This window comes from Ochlerotatus camptorhynchus, unplaced genomic scaffold (assembly GCF_037179485.1).
Source record: "Ochlerotatus camptorhynchus isolate MF236.1 unplaced genomic scaffold, CSIRO-AGI_Acam_v1.1 ptg000124l, whole genome shotgun sequence".
NCBI classification, from domain to species: Eukaryota; Metazoa; Arthropoda; class Insecta; order Diptera; family Culicidae; genus Ochlerotatus; species Ochlerotatus camptorhynchus.
In genome coordinates, this window is record NW_027040614.1 from 1,747,938 (window position 1) to 1,766,996 (window position 19,059).

Here is a 19,059-nt window from a genome sequence, read left to right on the forward strand (position 1 = left end):
CGGTCGTTTTGTCACGAATCAGTCTATATTGGCTCTCATCCACCATGAAATGAATCGTGGCCAACGTCTTCTCATCGCCGTCCCTCCAAGCGGTCACTCGGTGCCGGAGGAGTACCTGGTTCCACATGCTTCCAGAGCTGCTCCCTCCGCAGCAACGCTTCGATACGAGAGTGCGCATTACTCGTCCCTTGTAGCAGGATTGCCGAATCGTCAGCAAACAGCAACAGTGTTCCACCTTGCGGCAGTGTCGGTATGTCCGATGTGTACAGATTCTACAATATGGGTCCCAGGATGCTTCCTTGAGGGGCACCAGCGGGTACATCATACGGTTCCGAGAGAGCACTGCCTACGCATACTTGAGGCGTCCTGCCGTCGAGGTAGTCTGAGATGATCTTCAACAGGTAGCTGGGGAAACGAAATTGCAGAAGCTTGTGCACCAAGCCATCGTGCCACACGTTATCGAATGCCTTTTCGATGTCCAGTATCGCAATGACCGTTGTCTTCAAGACCGACTTCGCCTGATTGATGAGGTTTGAGACCCGCTTGAGTTGGTCCACCGTCGAGTAACCCCGTCGGAATCCAAATTGCTCGTCCAGTAGGATGTCGTTCGCCTCGGTGTGCTCGAGGAGTCTGGTGTAAATGAGTTTTTCGAACAACTTGCTAAGCGAGGAAAGCAAACTGATCGGACGGTAGCTTGACGGGTTGGTAGGATCCTTTCCCGGCTTCGGTATCGGTACCACCTTGGACCGTTTCCAGGTAGCTGGGAAGAGTCCGTCGAAACCCGGTGCCTTCATGTTCTTCGTCGACTTGATGGTATTCAAGTGTGATTTTCCGGTCCGCCGGAAGCTCGCTAGGCTCATTAGCTAGCTGGTAGACGCTCTCAAGCACCGGACCGTCCTTCGGGCTGACAATATCTCGACCCAGATTATGCGAAGCCATAAAATGTTGAGCAATGGAGTTCGCCTTTTCGACGGCTGTTATGTGAACCTCATTATCAAGTCTAAAAGGTGGCATGGGCTTTGGTTTGTTTTTAAGCACTTTTGTTAAACGCCAGAAGGGCCTAGAGTAATTTGGTAAACTACTAAGGTCTTTTGCAAACTGCCTGTTCCTAAGTTTTTCCATCTTAATGGCAATAATGTTGTTTAATTTGTTATATAAAACTTTCCTACTAACGTTTTGCGTTCTTTGGAACTGCCTCCTAACACAATTCCTAAGAGATATTATACGCTTGGTCTCATCATCAAGGTAAACTTACATGTCACCGGGGTTATCGGGATGAACCGTTGTTCCGCTTCGCCTATGTCATCAGGGAGCGCTTGCAGCACGCCGTCGATTTCTTCCGTCGTCGTTAACGCAGGATTTTCGACCACTCGATCCTCCATAAACCGCTGGAATTGAAGCCAGTTCGCTCGATGATAGTTTCGCCTACGATGCTGCTGACGTTGGTTGATGGTTTGATTCATCTCGAAAACCACCGGTAGGTGGTCGAATGACAGATCGTTAATGGCACGGGGCTCAGAGCAACCATCCGCCATGTTGGCGAGAACGATGTCGAGGGTGGATCCGACACCGGCTGGTGAGTAGAAGGTAGGCGAGTCCGGATGGAGGACCACGTAGTGTCCCGCCTGCAGGTCCGTGGCCAGCACTGCTCCGTTCTTGTTACTTCTTGCATTGCCCCACAGCGAGTGGCGTGCGTTGAGATCACCGGCGACGATAAACTTACCCTTCCGACGAGTCAACTTCTGGATGTCATTCTTGAGACGATCGATTGTTCCATCCGACTCCTTACATTGGGCAGGGCAGTAGATGGCAATGAGTGTGATGAGACCATCCGGCGATGCCAGCTCGACTCCCATGGCTTCCACGAACGATAGACGAAAATCAGGCAGCATCCTGTACTCCAGTCCTCTCCTGATGGCAATGGCAACGCCACCACCCCTCTGTGCTCGAACTTGGTCCAGTCTAGCAATTGTGTGATTTGGCAGGCTAAAGTTGACCTCCGGCTTGAGATACGTCTCGATTAGAAACGCGACATCGATGTTATGTTGGCGCAGGAAATCTACGATTTCCGGCTGTTTTCTCGCCACTGAATGGGCGTTCCAGTTAGGGGCGTTTATGGTGAACGTGAAACTGATTACCTGCGTCAGACCATCGGTTGGAGGGACCAACGGTACAGCACCAGGCTGGGTTCTCCAGAACCCTGCAGGAGTGCTGCTTGGTTCGGCTTGCGTCGAATTCCTATACTGCCTTCTGGGCAGCGGAAGGGGAGGAAGATTTGGTGCGCGTCCTTCGGTTGGAGGAAGCGGTGGAAAATCATTTACCGGGTAGTTGTTTCTTTTTCTGCTGTCTCGGCTGGCTTGCTTTCTTCCGCAGTGCGATGAATTCAGCCCGCTTGGGACACGATCGACTAGTCGATGTGTGGGCATTCCCGCAGTTGACACAGGTTGGCTGCTTGTCCTTCATGTCCACGATGCATTGGGCAGTGACATGTTGTTGGCCGCATTTGGAGCAACGCGACTTCATATGGCAGTTGCGCGTGCCATGTCCGAAATTCAAGCAGCTGGTACACTGCGTCACTTCACGGTGGACCGGCTTGTACCGCTCCCACTCGACGACGAGACTGAGTAGCGTTCCGATGCTTTGAAGCTGCCTCATGTTTGATTAGGTCGTATGTAAAAAAGTAAATAAATTATGTTAATTACATTATCCGATAGTATGGCCTCAGCTATTGATGTAGGTACTAAAATGTTCAGGTCGATACTACTTTTTATTTACATTTACGGACACAATACGTAATGACGTATGCCACATGACAACAATAACAACAACATATAAAGTGATGTTGCTAATTACTGCAAGTGGTCGAATGTACGGTAAACGTCAAAACAGAAATTAACTGTAGAAATTTGGATCTCCAACAATCTGCCGAAATATGTAGAAATTCAACAGGAATCCACAGCTGCAGAATCAACGTTTGCGGAACATTCGTAATCCTTGTTCAGCAAGCTCACCGGCAGTTTGGCACCATCGAAATCGATCGGCACTACCCACTGGTAATTCAAGCTACAAACCGGCATCACCAGCTCGATCTACAGATAGCAATTGCCTTGTCATCAAATTATAATCAATTCAAGCAAGGTTCAAAAGTATAGTTAACGTTGAGTATTGATACCTAGCTGGATCGATGTGTAGATAATCGACCAACTTAACTTTGTTCTTGGTGCCCCTAAAGCACGGATTGTTCGTCTAGGAATAGCAGCACTCTCTCCTCCTGTAGGTAGTAAAGTGCATCCAGTAGGTTATGTAGCTTTCGAATCCGCCAGCGAGATGACATCGTTGGGACTTCGAACACTATCGTGAGCTTTGCCTAGAAGCTCCCATGGGTGCATTTTCACTACGATAGCCTTTACCAAACAATCATAGAGTTCCGCCGCGGTTCCGGCGATGCAATTGCCAGAATCTCCTCTCCCGATGTTCCACGATACCACCATCACCAGATAGGGAAATTTTCGCCCTATCTGATAGTGGTGTTAGTATGCGTAGGCGAGCTACCACTTACGCCAAAACGACGATCAAATGCATTGCTTACTAAAGCTGATACGCCTCTTCGAAAAAGTAATCGAGAATTTTTGCATACGACCTAATCAAAAGGGACTCCTGATTGTGTGTAATGTTTCATTCCAACATGACGTTCGTGTAGGTTCCGACCCAACAGCTATTATCGTCTGGCGGATAAATGAAGTCCTCATATATCATAGCTCCACAATTTTCCTTGAAGAAGCTTTCCGGTTCAATTTTAAATAACCCGAAAAGCTACTTATTTAGTACCCGTTGAATTCCGGAAGCGAAATAGTTGGAAGCTCAATCCCAGAGAGAGCGGAGTTAGATAGTTGCTCCTGTACAACCTCCAAGTTGGCCCAGATGTTGTCGACGTAGCTCAGTCTAAGTGGTACCTGCCCTTGGTCCTTACAGCGTCGTAATTCGCAAAGAAGGCCTCTGCCCGACCCAGTGAAGCAAAAAGCGTGTCCCTCCTGGCGATGATCACCGCTTGGTCTACTATGACGCAGAACCGGTCGTTGCACCCAAAAATAAGTGGATCTGTCAAAAAAATAGGCCAAGGTAGACCGGACGAAAAGAGAAAAAAAAAGCTACTCAGGAAAGGTACTCACTAGGGTGTTTCATTTTGAAAAAAGTGATGAATTTTTGATAGGCCACCCTCCAGTTCGATTCATAGCCCCAAAATATGAACCTGTGCAAAAAATGGTAAAGATTGATGAAGGTTTAGAGGTCGCGCCAATGATTTGGATTTTGTATGGAGATTTTGGTGAATTAGTATGGGAAATTATTGATTTTCGTTTACATTGCTCTAACTTTGGTTGTAGTTGTCCAAACGTTGAAAAAAAAAATATGTGGTTGTCATGACAATGATCAACAAGCCTGTTGTTGTTGCGATGAAATTGGCGTTGTTGCCTTGTACATATTCATCTGTCAATTTACCCTATTTTGTCATTTTTTCACATTTTTATAATTCTTGATACGCTGCAAAACTGAGCGTAGCAACTGTAGGCTTTTTGTTTATTGCCATAGCAATAACATACTAAATTTTTTCGACATTTGGACAAGTAGAAGCAAAGTTATAGCGATATAAGCGATTTTTTAAATTCTTTCATAGTAATTCCCATACAAATTTCAAATCATTGGCGCGACCTCTAAACCTTCATCAATCTTTACCAATTTTTGCACAGGTTCATATTTTGGGGCTATGAATCGAACTGGAGGGTGGCCCATCAGAAATTCATCACTTTTTTCAGAATGAAGCACCCTAGTACTCACCTTATCCAAGGCAAAGCGTGCCTTGAATTTATCCAAAAAAAAAGTTGGAAGGGTTGTATACTAGATACGACCGCAGGGTTGGCGTTGGATAACGTCTGTTATGTGTTGTACTTAATTGTGTATATTATATTTTAGGAATATTCCTTAATAACTCTTTTGCGAAAGTTTGGTGGCCCTGAAAAGGGCCGTTTTGTTGGGCTGATGTTGTTGGGTTTGCTCTACTCTGTCGCCCTGGAGGAGCTTTGGAATGATGTTGGTAGTTCGAAGACAGACAGCATCTCCCCTTCCAGCGTTCCCACACCCCAGTATAGTCCCCAAATTTAAGTGTACTGTGATATTCTGGAAAGAAATTGTCTTCAAAACTAACTCTTTGTCGAATTATTGGTGGCCCTGAAAAGGGCCGTTTTGATTGTGCTTTTGGAATGATGGTTATGCCGAGCATGGGTACCGGATGGCGATGGCGATTTTGATGAGCGGTTTGCATGCCGGGCGCTTTGCTTCAACCACGAGTGCGGTGAACTCCGGGTAAATATTATTACCAATCAGTAGAACAGCGCTAGGTGGTATGATGAACCGGGAAATCCACTCGAGATGTCGAGAGGGTAGATGGTTGTTTTGGAGGTTGTGATGAGGACGATTTAGGAACGTAACGGGTTGTGCTCGATGATGCATCGTTCTTCTTCACACAGTCTGTGAAGACAAGTTCGATTCTGAAATAAGTTTTATAGAAATGCAATAAAAATGGAATCTATGGCTCTGCGATGATTCAACTTTCGATATTCAAGTGTCGGAAAGGCATTAGAAAATTAATCGTTAAACTCTTTCTTGATAATGTTGTGGCCCAGGCTCTGCTGCCGCTGCTCTGCTGCCGCTGCTCTGCTGCCGTTGCTCTGCTTCCGCTGCTCTGGTACTGCTGCTCTGCTGCTCTGCTGCTGGGTCGACGATCGGATAGACAATGATGGAACGGGCGACCTTGTTGGACGCTTATATAGTAAAACAGAAAATATCAGAGGTGTCAGATACTCGCATCTGATGTCTCGGTTGGAGAAAGTATAAGAATATAAAAAAAATCAATCGATTTTCACCATCTTTAGACAATGGTTTACTTTTAACCATTTTTCAATAGTTTACAGAATAAAATCAATAGTTTTGAAACATTCAGCGAATTGCTAGAAATATTTCCAATCGGTTGATGCCATTATCTCGTAAATCTATCGAGAGACGGTTGAGTTATTGTCGTTCAAAATCTTTTAATTTTTCGTAACGCATCCAAAATAACTGTTTTCAATTTTGTACCCCCGTATGTTGCCGAAAGACGTTATCTAACGTCAAAACTGCCAACTGGAACTAATTCGAGCGCCGTCTGCGCTATTCGTGACTCAGATTGTCGGAATAGGAGTAGATCGTCAGAAAATTCTGTTGGATGGCTCAAAATTTTGATGAAAATGCCACAGGGGGAGGGGGGAGGGGTCAATGGTACGTTCACAACGTCGAACACTTTTTGGTGCCGCCAATGATACGGATGGAGCAGAACTTGCCGATACATTTTTGCGACGTCAGACATATTGAAAAGTGACGCGAGTAATATCTACTGTGGTTGACGTTTTGTGCACGGGAAAATAGCAAGAAACCTCGCGTAACATTTTAAAAGGGCCTATCCTCGTTGATCGATTCTTTATCGACCTTCTCTTTGGTTCACCACGGCTACATAAACGAATTTCTCGCTAAGCTCGCAGCACACTTCGGCAGAAGACAATGTTAGCTTGCGCCTGAAACAACACACTCAATGGATAATTCATTTGCAGTCGGGTTATTCTTCAAAGAGTAAATCGATGAAGAGAATCGATCAACAATGATAGACCTTTTTCTCGTGTTGCGCGAGAAACGTGTTTGCATAGCCGTTGTTATGAAACGAGAGAGTCGATGCGGAAAATTGGCGTTGACGGCGACTCTGTAGCCCTTTACTCCTATGAGAAAATCCATAAGCAAACGTCACACTGTGCGTGAAACATGGCGGACTTTGTTCCACCGACAAACCGACATGAATGACCATAGCAAAAACAATCAAATTTCTGACCAAAGCGCACTACTGACATCTGGCTCCGTGTTCGCGGGAAATATTTAGCTAAGCCATAAACCCGCATGCAAAAGTTATGTATTGGTTCGTGTCTGATCTATTCTGGACAAATTATTTTTATCTAAATAAAAAAATCCTATGGTTTCGACAGTTCGGATCACTGCACATTTAAATTGGCCGTTTACCGTTTTCGGGCATAAGTCAGAATTAAGTGTCATGTCGGTTTGTCGGTGTTTGTACTATCCTTTCGCTCCACCGAAAATTCCCATAAGACACTGTCTATATTTGCTGGAAGAGCAAATTTTTCGACGGTGCCGTCAACGCCAATAAAAGTCTTCTTCACAGAATTTCGAACCAAGCTGAACATTGCATTAGGTCCTAAGTAACATTGACAGATTCGCTTCGTCGACTTTCTCTTTGTATCCCCACAACCATCTAAAGACATTCCCAGGTATTTGCAGCACACTGATCGATAAGAGAAATTTTTATCTAGCATCTAATACAACACTCAAGTTATCAATGAAAGAGAAGTCGACGAAGAGTATCGATCCATGTTTCTTAGGACCTAATGCAATGTTCAGCTTGAAATGTCTTCAAAATATCTGCGGAAAATAAAAGTCTTCTTCACAGAATTTCAAATGTCTAGATAGAGCAGGAATTAGGGTCTAACAGCTTTTGTAAACAATGACTTCACTTGATGATTTCTAAAAATTCAAGGCTCGCCCACGCAAGCCAACATCCTCATCGGGTAAGGAAAGACTTCCCCTATCCGATGGTTAGGTTGGTCTGCGTGAACGTGCCTTGAATTCCTAGAAATCATCGGTAGAAGTCATTGTTTACAAAAACTGTTACGCCCTAATTCCAGCTCTATCTAGATGTCTTCAAAATGAAGAAATGCCAAGCTGAACATTGCATTAGGTCCTAAGTAAGATTGATAGATTCTCTTTAAGGACTTTCTCTTTCGTTAATAACTTGGGTACAGAAACGTTTTTTGTCGTGTTTGTCGCATTAGAAGCTACATAATAGCTTATTTCAGCGATCTGTGTACTGAAAATAGCTGGCAATATCTTAACATGTTCGTGTGGATGCAAATTGAAAGTCGACGAAGAGAATCTGTCACCTAATGCATTATTCAGTTTGATGTCTTCAAATCTGGCATCCCTGGAAAGCGACACGCTTAAAGTGAAGTATGTGTAAGTAAAGTAATTTTTACTCGTAGCAACATTAACTCCAAGGAGTAAATTCTGCTACAGAGTTAATTGGTTTCTTTAAGGGTATTGAGGTAGATGCATATTCGTATTCTGAATAAAACCGATAAATTTTACAAAATTAAAGAACCTAATTAAGACGAGATGGAGTCAAAAATTGCGCAGTGTGAATCGTTTTCTGCTTTCTCCCAATCATCGGACAAAAGATTCAAACATATAGAAAGTCGACGCCGTTTAATATGACACGATCCGCTGAGATGGCTCACTTCAAATGCCGATGGACGAACTCAATGGCTTCAAACTCACCATTAAGCGATACTTAACCTCACCACGACGGTCGCCAAAGTCTCATTCCGTGTCAACCGTAACAAAACGACCATCATTACACTGAAAAATCTAAAAACACCCCGAAAACACATGTCTGTCTTTTTGTCTTTCCCTGTATTCGAAGATGAGAAAAAAATAAGATGTAAATCCCGACGTGTATCGCGCCGGTAAAATGTGATCTCTCCCCATTCATCTCCCTCAGAAGAGGATCCCGATGCCGAGCGACGGCAACCACCGAGAGTAGAGTAATTTGTTTCTCCCGCTGCAACAAGACCTAAATCAAAAAACGACGACAACAAAAAATCTATCCAGCAGCGGCATCCATCCAGCATCAAATGACAAACTACGCGACAGGTTAATTTTTATGCGTTCGCTCCTTTGACTTTCATTCGGGTGGAATATTTATTAGTCGGTCGTTTGTTGTCACGCGTCAAGATTTGTCTCCGCTCTTGTGTTCTACAAGACAGTTTATTAATTGATTTCGCCGAGTTTGTCCGCTTGTCTGGATAGTATTTGCTTTTTTTTATCTCTTAGGTCGGAGATGAATGAATGCACTTGATGAATGGCGATCAATCCCGTTGGGTTTTCAAGTGATTTTGCATTAATTATGCCAATATTTGGACATTTTCTTGGAAGTGTAGTCCCCCTTTTTCTGCGAAGCAGAAGAGCAAAAAGGCAAAGCCTACTGAAATCATTCACTGTCAAACAAATTTGCCAAAAGTTTCTCTCTCTCTCTCTCTCCCTGCAACAGTGGAGCCGACACAGACAGGCAGACAGAGACGCTAATGTGTGAGCAAGATCTACGACCGACAGAGGTTGGATGTCAGCCATATTTTTCTCACCGCACAGCATCCATGTGTTTGCATTTGCCCCATGTAGGTAAGGGCTACGTCTTGCGAGCGGTTTTTCCTTCTTCCATTTAATTAATTCAATTTGTAAATCACGTTCTTCAATTTGTACAAACCCCGAAAACAAAAATGGCAAAAGCGCGACACAAATTTATGGCCATTTTCCAGTCCGTTTTGCGCTTGTCTTCGTCGCACAAAAACAAAAGCAAAGGAAAAACGTGCTTAGGTTATCTTTTCATCGCTTGCTCGACTCATTTTCACCGTAATTTGTGCGTTGCTCGCTCGCGGCCTACTCTGTTGTTGTTGTTGTTGTTGTTGTTGTTGTTGACGATCTTGTAACTTGCAAAAGATTTAAGGCGATACTGCTCGGCCATTTTTAGCGAGCGGAATGTTTGCATTTTCCTGGCTAATACGTGCGTGAAAATCAAATTCAGGCAGAGCAGAGCGATCTCTTGTCTGACTGTCACTGTCGTGTCCCAGGACGGGAGGACGAGCATCGTTTTACCGCGCAACTTGCTCTCCTGTCGGCCATGGCTCATTTTTAACTCAATTTGCTGCCGTGTGTGAATGCCATTGGGACGTGAGGATGAAAAATATCCCAACGCTCGCTCGGACTTTTCAAAACTGCCGGTACACGGCAGGGAAAGGGAACTAGGCATAGTTTGGGGCCAGATTTATTTGATAAAGTTAATAAATCAGCTTCATTTGCGCACGGTTTGCCAGCTTCCGTACCGGGCTTGGCTCGGCGGACGGCGGTGTATATTATAGTTGATGATGATCTTCACGGTGCTTGAGAAACTCAAACTGTGCAGATATTTCGGTCCGGACCGAGAGTGGGGACCGGCGGTGGCGGTGTGATCTTCACGATCCATTAGCTGCCAACCGTGTTTGGCAGTGGCCAATTCTACTTTGTTGTTGTGTTGGTGCTGGTGATTTTGCAATGTTTTGGCTGAGTGTTTGATTTTATTTTTTTTTTATTTTCGATCAATCTTAGGAACGTTTTGCCGGATTGAATAAAAGCCTGCGTCATTTTGACGTGCAATGACTAATAGCGTTGCAGTCAGTATTCAAAACTGCTCGTTTAAATTTACGCTGCTTGGAATACAACACGAAGTAGGCACGGTCTCAATTATCGTAGCTGGTGAATACATAGTACTTGGATATCGATCATGAATTCAATATCTGGCTTCTCTATTGAGCATGGCATTTTCGGACTCTACACCTACACTCAAAATCTTCTAATGCCTTGTTCAGGCTACAGAGTTATAACATGTCATAGCGGTATCTTGATGGTGGTTTTTGCAATTATTTGACAACCGTTATAACATATTATAATCATAGAGGTAACTCTAAGACCAGAAGGTCCCGAAAAAACATGTTCAACTTTTTGGCTCAGCTCTGGTACTGTCTTCGGTCCCAAGCTAATCGATGCACCCCTCAAAACATAGGAAAATCCACGAACCCTTCATTTTGTCTGTCAAATTTCATAGCGAATCAAAACAAACATAGTGTAGTACTAGAATTTCGACTAGAATGGGGCACCTTAATCAATTTGCTTGGGACCAATAGGCTAGTCAAGTAGTGAGCCAATTTAAAATCGTTATTTGCCATCGGTTGCTTCTATAGACAACAACTGGTGCAAGTTTGATCAAAGTAGTCGATCGCGTTCAGAAATAACGTCAAATGGAACTCGAAAGAAGAAAAAATATTGTGCACAAACACCTTGAAAATCCGGAGTGGTCCGGTTCCAAGCTGGCTAAAGCAGGCATGGTAAATCATTTGCATTCATTTCGTGCATTCATTTACATTCATTTGCCTCTAATTTGTTTGTTCGACAGCATTTCGCAAAATGATGCATGGAGCTTTTGTAGGTTTTGTTATTAGCTACAACTTTTCTTAACAAATCAAATTCATATGAATGACGAACCAGAACGAGCAGAAGCCACTACTGTTTTTCAGTGAATGTATTTTACATTCACTGAAAAACAGTAACAAGTTCTGCCCGCTCTAGTTCGTGACGCATAAGAGATACAGATTCAAGTTATGAGCAAATGTTGTAGCTAATAACAAAACCTACAAATGCTCTATACATCATTTTGCGAAATGCTGTTGATGAAAAAAGTTGAAGGCAAATGAATGTAAATGAATGTATGAAATGAATGCAAATGATTTCCATGCCTGGGCTAAAGTGCTGAAGATGCCGAAAAAAACAGCTTGTCGAGTGCTCAAAACCTACAAGGAAACCCTGAGAGTGGAAAGGTATTAGCGGACCTACGAAAAAACTGGAACCAGGGATCGTCAGCTGCGCAGCAAGGTGTTGAGGTGCGTTAAAGTCAACTCCGGTCTTTCGATCCGAGATGTGGCCAGAAGGTACAACGCCAACTTTCAAACGGTGCGGAACATCCTTACCAGGCAAGTATACAAGTCGTACAAAGCCAGTAAACATCCGAACCGGCACATGAAGCAGAATTCCGTGGCCAAAAAGCGTGCAAAGCACTTGTTATACGACCGTGTTTTGCCGAAACACAAGGGCTGCACTTTGATCGCTAACGAAACATACGTCAAACTCGATTTTAAGCAGCCTCCCGGTCAAAAGATTTACCTCGCGACTGGACGTGGGGATGTGCCGGGAAGATTCAAGTTCGCGAAGACGGCCATGATTTGGCAAACGATTTGCAGTTGTGGCCTGAAAACGGAACCATTCGTCACATCCTCGACGATGACATCCCAAGTTTACATCGAAGAATGCCTGAAAAAGCGGGTATTGCCGTTCATCCGCAAGCATAGGGGCAAAGTCATCTGTTGGCCCGATCTGGCCAGCTGCCAATACTCCAAGGTAGTATGCTGCCAACAAGATCGATTTTGTCCTCAAGCTAATGAATCTGTGTGGGCGCTGATGGGCTCCATCAAGAGGAAGGTTCGAGATTTCGTTCGAACTGGAGAAATGCTGTAACTTTGAAGTTTTAATAAAAGTACTGTAAAGCAACCATTAATTCACTTTTTAAACTTATTGAATCACATCGTATCGATGGCAATCAGTTGCAAGCCCTGCACCTTAACCAAACCACCTAACCGCAAATCTATATGGCGGTGGCAGCCACGTCGATTGGAAATGGCCATAGGAAGCATTATTGATGTATCTGGAACCTAGTATATCGCCAGTGGAAGCGGTTTCCTGATTAAACAGCGAATCTGCGTTGATCCGAAAGAGGAAGAGAAGCTGGTTGATGAGAAGATAGTGGAAAAGGACTCCGTCCCGATGCCGATAGAGTTTGGTGAATGTCTGGAATGTGGGGATCACTTTACGGATTCGCATTTGTTGGCCACGTTCAGGTTTGCGATAGCTGTTGAAATTCGGTTGATATACTAAAGTATTGCAACATGGACGGACACCGTTATTGCAGGTTAAGTAAAGGGTGCTGAAGCTTTGGAGTTCGAGGATAATTTAATCAAGGAGAAGGAGCTGAGGGAGCAAAAGTGGGATGCCACGAATTTGAAAAATAACAACAAGTGCCCGAAATAGGATTGGGCGATCTTGGATCAATCTTTGGAAGACCGATCTTTTTCATCCCGATTTCCGTTTTTTCGGATCGATTCTTTGTCCACGAATAGATCGACAAAATCGATCTCTTCTTTCTTTATGTTAAATTTTTTATATGTATTTACTTAAAAACCAATTTACTCTCACCCCAGACTGTGTGTTAAATTTAAAGAACATAACTTCAAAATCAGCATCACTCCCTACAATGACGTCGCTATTTGCGTTTCCGATATTTACGAATACAGCAACATTTGAAGAATTGTACTACCTACCTCCTGTTCTCATTTCTCCTTACCGTCACGACAACATTTAACTGAATATTATAAAAGATTTTCTTGGGATACCAACGTAAACAAGCGTATTCAATAAAAATCAAAAGATCGATCTACCAAAGATCGATACTTTGGTACTGATTTAATCAGTGGATCGATTCTAGAGCCAAATATAAGATCGATTCGTTAAGATCGATCTTTCTCTGAAGATCGCCCAATCCTACCGAAAGCATCAGCACAGCGGGGCTGACAGCGAAGAGGAAGATACACAAGAACGTGTGAATCTTGCGGTCACAAGGAAACTTACGAGAAGATGTGATATCCGAATTCCCACAATGGATTCCCCAACAGCGCAGATTCTAATGCCTGTCCGAAGCAGTAAACCATTCCGCCCGAAGCAGATCAAAACCGGACAACCGCTAATAATCGTCATCGAATGAGACCGCTTCGTAAACTTTCACTTTAGGTTTCTGTAACAATTGGAAGGTTTCGGAGACAGTAGGTGGTTGGCCCAAGGTCTCCTATCCGCCCTGATGGGACTGCCATCTTGGGTACAGTCAGAGGTTGTTTGAGCCGCCGCTAACATGGAGAACAGACGCTCGGGTTTTGTGAGCCACATCCTCCGAAAAGGATGCAGCTCCCCCTTCCCTGTCAGCATACGACCAAAGTTCCCACCGGGGTTGGTTACCCGATCTTTCCTAAGGTTACTCGTACCCCAGTCGGCGCCGCGGGGAGGAAGGGATAGCAGTTACACGCTATTTCAAAATTACCCAAATTTGGGTATAATCCACCCAGATCGGTCAAAACTGAACCTACCCAAAAATGGGTACACTGACTGTTGGGAGTCAATATCGATTGTGCCGAGGGATGCTTTGCATCTGTGGCAACTATGCGATTGACGTAGTGCCGCGTGAAAGTACATCTGTCGAAAGGACTTTTGAATGGTCACGTTGACCGCACCAGTGATATCGCCGATCTCTTCGAGAACATGTGGATAGTTTTCATGGCTACCGAAATTAAACGTCCAGGTACGATGTCCATCTCAGCCGCTTTCCAGGAGATTGTGTTGTTGTTGGTCTGGAAGAAGATACTGTGTTAGTTGAGGATTAATGAGTATTCGCAGGAAATGTTCACATATACCAAGATTAGTGCATATGCGGGACATAAAGTCCGAACGATCTACATATTACGTAGACGTGACCAGATATTTTTTGTCTCAGAAGATCTGACCGGTTTGAATTTAAATGTGTCTCTTCGTACACTTGGCCTCTTACGGATTCTATTTCTGAATTCCAGCCAATAATGAAGCAAACAGATGGTTTGGACGGATCAATAACACATCATGTTTAGAACCTTCAAAACACAGTGCAACATATCCTGAACAGATCCGGTTCTGCGACGGTCCAATCAGCTTTACCTTCTTCAGTTTCCAATCATTGTGTTCCCACTTTTCGTTTTGCGCAGCCTGGTATGAGTTCTTTTCAAGGGGCAATCAAGTCTGCAAACTGTGCCGAAACACAGCATGATACTCTGTTCGGCACACTTTGACAAGTAGGACACAGACAATTTATCTGTCTATCTATCTTCTATATATATATATATAAATGAATTTCTGTCTGTCTGTCTGACCCTTATAGACTAGGAAACTACTGAACCGATCGGCGTGAAAATTTGTATGCAGGGGTTTTTGGGGCAGGAAAAGGTTCTTATGATGGTTCGAGACTCCTCCCCCTCTGTAAGGGGGCTCCCATACAAATAAAACAGAAATTTCTGCATAACTCGAGAACTAATCAAGCAAATGGAACCAAATTTGACATGTGGAGGTCATAGGGGGTAGCCCCCTAGATAAGAGGGGGGGGGGGATACGCACATGATTTTTTTAATTGGCGGATAAACTCAAGCTAATATTGAATCCCGAGCAAGGCCAGGCACACTCAGCTAGTATAATACAAAACGGCATCACTGTTGAGTGTTAATGTTTTGCCAATCGTTGCTAAGGTTCAATACTTGCTGTTTACTCCCAAATGAAGCTAGTGAGAGAGTGTCATACATAAAACTGGTGATACAAGGATTCAATCAAGAATTTCATAACAACAAACAGGCGTTGAAGATCGTTCGAAAAATTATGTAAGTATTGTCTGAATCATGAATCTCTTCAAACCTAGCAAAACTAAGTCCGTCTCTTCCGAATCACAGCAAAAATCCCACCGGATCGTGTTTTCATCCAGAACAGCTTCTATTCGGGCCTCACTTCAGTCGAGTTCAACTACACCATGACCGGTCCAGAGCGTCTTGTCGATACGGCAGTCAAGGCGACTACCTCTAGAGACGATTGCCTTTGATGATAAATTCGGAAGGTCACACCACCACTTTCATCAACATCAAGCAAATGGATCCCAGCAATACGGCAGTGTTGCGATATTGAGTGAGGGAGGGAAACGCACGATTCACGGTACAAATTAAAAACTATGTTTGTTAGTTAAAAGGCTAGTACATAATGCGTGTAAATCGCGGCTATCGCAAACTTCTAATCTTCATGATGACAGCTCATCCGTGGTTGCATCTGTCAGGCTGACGGCTGCCAGCTGACGAGCCCTTGTGGTGAAATCGGTGGGGGGTACCCAACACCTCCCCTTTTTTTAAACAGATGGTAAGGCTGTAGAAAGTGCTGATAGCTTCTTGCAGCGTTTCCCCTCCGGCGGTAATTTTCTTCAACGTCCTCTTAAAGGTGTCGACGAACCTTTCAGCGATCCCGTTCGACTGCGGATGATAGGGAGCAGTCTTCAGGTGCAGAATAGCGTTGGACTCACAGTAAGCCTCGAATACTTCGCTCGTGAATTGAGTCCTGTTGTCACTCACCACCGTCTCTGGAAACCCGAATCTGGCAAAAATGTTGCGTAGGATTCGGAGCGTCGCTGCAGATGTAATATCTTTTGTTTGGACCACTTCCGGCCACTTGGTGTAGGCGTCCACTAGGATGAAGTAGTACCACCCATCCATAGGACCGGCGTAATCGAGATGATCGAGGTTTCTCCGGGGCTGGCCACGACTCGAGGCAGGTTTTACGATCCGTCTTCGCTACACTCGAACACTCATTGCACGTTTGCACCAGGTGTTCGATATCCTTATTGATATCGGGCCAGTAGACGTACTGACGCGCAAGAGAACGCATTCGGTCGATACCTGGATGGCCTTTATGTAGCTGTGCAAGCACTTTATTTCGAAGAACGACTGGTAGCACTAATCGTTCACCGTACATCAAGCAGCCAGCGGTGATTGAGAGGGCCTCGCGACGATGGAAAAACTCCTGGATGTGCGGATTCGTGATGCTAGCTTTATTCTCCGGCCACATTGTTTTGACGTACTGGGCTACCTGTAGCAGAGTTTACTCCTTACGGGTCTTGGCTTGTACGATCTTGAACGAAACTGGCAGGGCCTCCAGCGACTGGTTCATAATGCTTCGGATACTGCTTTCGAACTCGACGTTGGCAATGATGAATTCCTCTTCCGGACGAACATGGCGATTGATCAGGCGAGACAGGATATCTGCGTGTCCGAAAGCTTCCGTCGAGACATAATGGATGTCAAAATCATATAAATGTAATGTCAACGCCCACCTCTGCAGTCGATTGGCGGTATATGTGGGGATGCCCTTTTTCGACCCAAATATGGCAAGCAAAGGTTTGTGGTTGGTCACGAGCACGAAACGCCGCCCGAAAATCATTCGGTGAAATTTGGTCACGGCGAATATCAGAGCCAAACCCTCCTTCTCGATTTGCCTATAATTACTCTCCGCTGCTGTCAAGCTGCGCGAAGCATGGCAAATAGCTTTTACAGTGCCATCCGGGAACTTGTGAGCGATCTGGGCACCCGCTCGATTGAGGAAGCGTCCGCCGACACAACTATTTCCAAGTTTGGATTATAGTGCGTCAACAGAAGTGGGGACTGGAGGATTTCTCGGAATCGGTCGAACGATCTTTGGCAAGCAGGTGACCACTCGATTTTTACACCAGTCTTCAGTAGCTGATCCATAGGGTGTCGAAGGGTGCGCATCTCTGGAACGTATTTGCCATAATAATTTACAGCTCCAAGGTACGCTCGCAGCGTGGTAACGTCGTTCGGTGTTGGCATACTGACGATCGGTGCAATCTTGTCTGGATCCGGACGAATCCCGTCACTATCGAGTATTTGTCCGAGGTACTTCACTTGCCGCATGTAAAAGCTGCATTTTTCGATGCGGACCGTGAAGCCGAATTCTTGCAGCCGTTGCAAGGTGAGGTGAAAATTGCGTTGATGTTCCTCTTGCGTTCGACCACCCACTACGATGTCGTCCAAATACCCAACGGTACAAGTGAGACCGGCAAGCATCGTATCCACTAGCTGTTGGAATGCACCTGGAGCGGATTTGATGCCGGGCGATAAGCGGGTGAATTGAAAGAGGCCCTTGTGGGTGTTTATGGTGAGCAATTGTTCGCTTTCTGGATCCACCTCGACCTGTAAGTAGGCATCGGAAAGGTCGATGTGACTAAACATTCTGGCGAAGATGTCTTCGGGCAGCGGTAGGGGGTACTGATTTGGCTCCAGCACATTGTTGAGCCCGGTTGAAAAATCAGCACAGATTCGGACGGTTCAATTGGACTTCCGAACCACTACGATCGGGGCTGCCCACTCAGCGAAATCCACCTTCTTCAAGGTGCCTAGGGACTCCAACCGACAGATTTCATCCTCTACCACACCTTCCATGCAGTAGGCTACGGGACGCTTTGGTCTAACAACTGGCTTTGGGTTTCCTTTCAGTACCAGCTTGACAGGAGCCTTCGTGCAGAGGCCTACCTTGCCGCTGAATACTTCCGGGAATTTGGCTTGCAGAGTAGCCAGCGACTGATTTGGTTGAGCGCTAACCTGATTACAAAACGATGCGATAGGTTGGTTCCATAACCCAAACAAATCCATCCAGTCGATGCCTAAAATATTAAGACTGACGTTAGGAGCGGCAACGAAGCACTTACCCTTTTTGGTGACGTTGTTGAGGGAAATGCTGCACCACATCTCGGCAACCAGCTTGAGTGGATGTCCGGAAGCCGTTCGTGCGGTGCGCACCGTTGGTTTTGTTTTCGGCTGACCCATTTTGATCCACGATCGGTGCGAAATTATGGATATATCGGATCCTGTGTCCAATTGTAATCGAAGAGGAACGTTGTTGACCTGGAGCTCGACGAATTTTCTACCCTGGCTGATGTTGCGGATGGTCACGGTCTTCGTCGAGGGTCGCTTCTTCTTCGATGCAGTGTGTGTCGATGCGTTAGACGAAGCCCTCGATTGGAAACAGGCACAATAGCCCTCGCGGTGCCCAAACTTACCGCACTCGTTGCATTTGCGGTCGCGGAATCGGCAGTTCTTTTTGTAATGCATCCCCCCGCACGACCAGCAAGGAGTCTTCGGTTGCTCACGTTTATGGGGATGGAACGAATTCGATACTGCTGACTGATGTCTCGACTTCGGCCACTTATTGTAAGCAACGGCATTCACCACGGACGACGGATTCTCGACTAGGACGGTGTCTTGCTTTAGGTTGACGAGGCTGTTGCACTGCTCCACGAATTGCTGTAGCGTAAGATCGACGGCTTCATTCAACTTGTTGATAAGCCGCATTCGGATTTCAGCATCCTGCTTTTCCTTTAGACCGCAGACGTAAATAAGGCATTTAAATTGCTCTTCAGTCAATTCCGAAAGCTTGAAATCGACGCAAGCCTTATTAACCTTGCATGAGTATGCCAGGTAATCATCACTGTCCTCCTTTGCGAGTTGAAGGCAATTGAATCGGCGGCGAAAAGCAGATACTGTGGCTCCGAATAGAGACTTTAACTTTTCGACGGTCTCTTTGAAACAGAACTCACTAGAGAGCTTCGGGAGTATTAAGCTATTATAGCGCTCGTGATCGGGTGGGCTTAGC

General features: G+C 45.1%; 1 protein-coding gene and 1 pseudogene across 2 annotated transcripts in view; both read left to right on the plus strand.

The window, feature by feature from the left end:
* The window catches only part of Poxm (Pox meso), a 215,818-nt gene that overhangs the window by 143,602 nt on the left and 53,157 nt on the right, over positions 1–19,059 (plus strand). The gene's annotated exons all lie outside the window — the stretch shown is intronic.
* On the plus strand, positions 12,406–13,425 carry LOC135699954 (DNA repair protein complementing XP-A cells homolog; annotated as a pseudogene).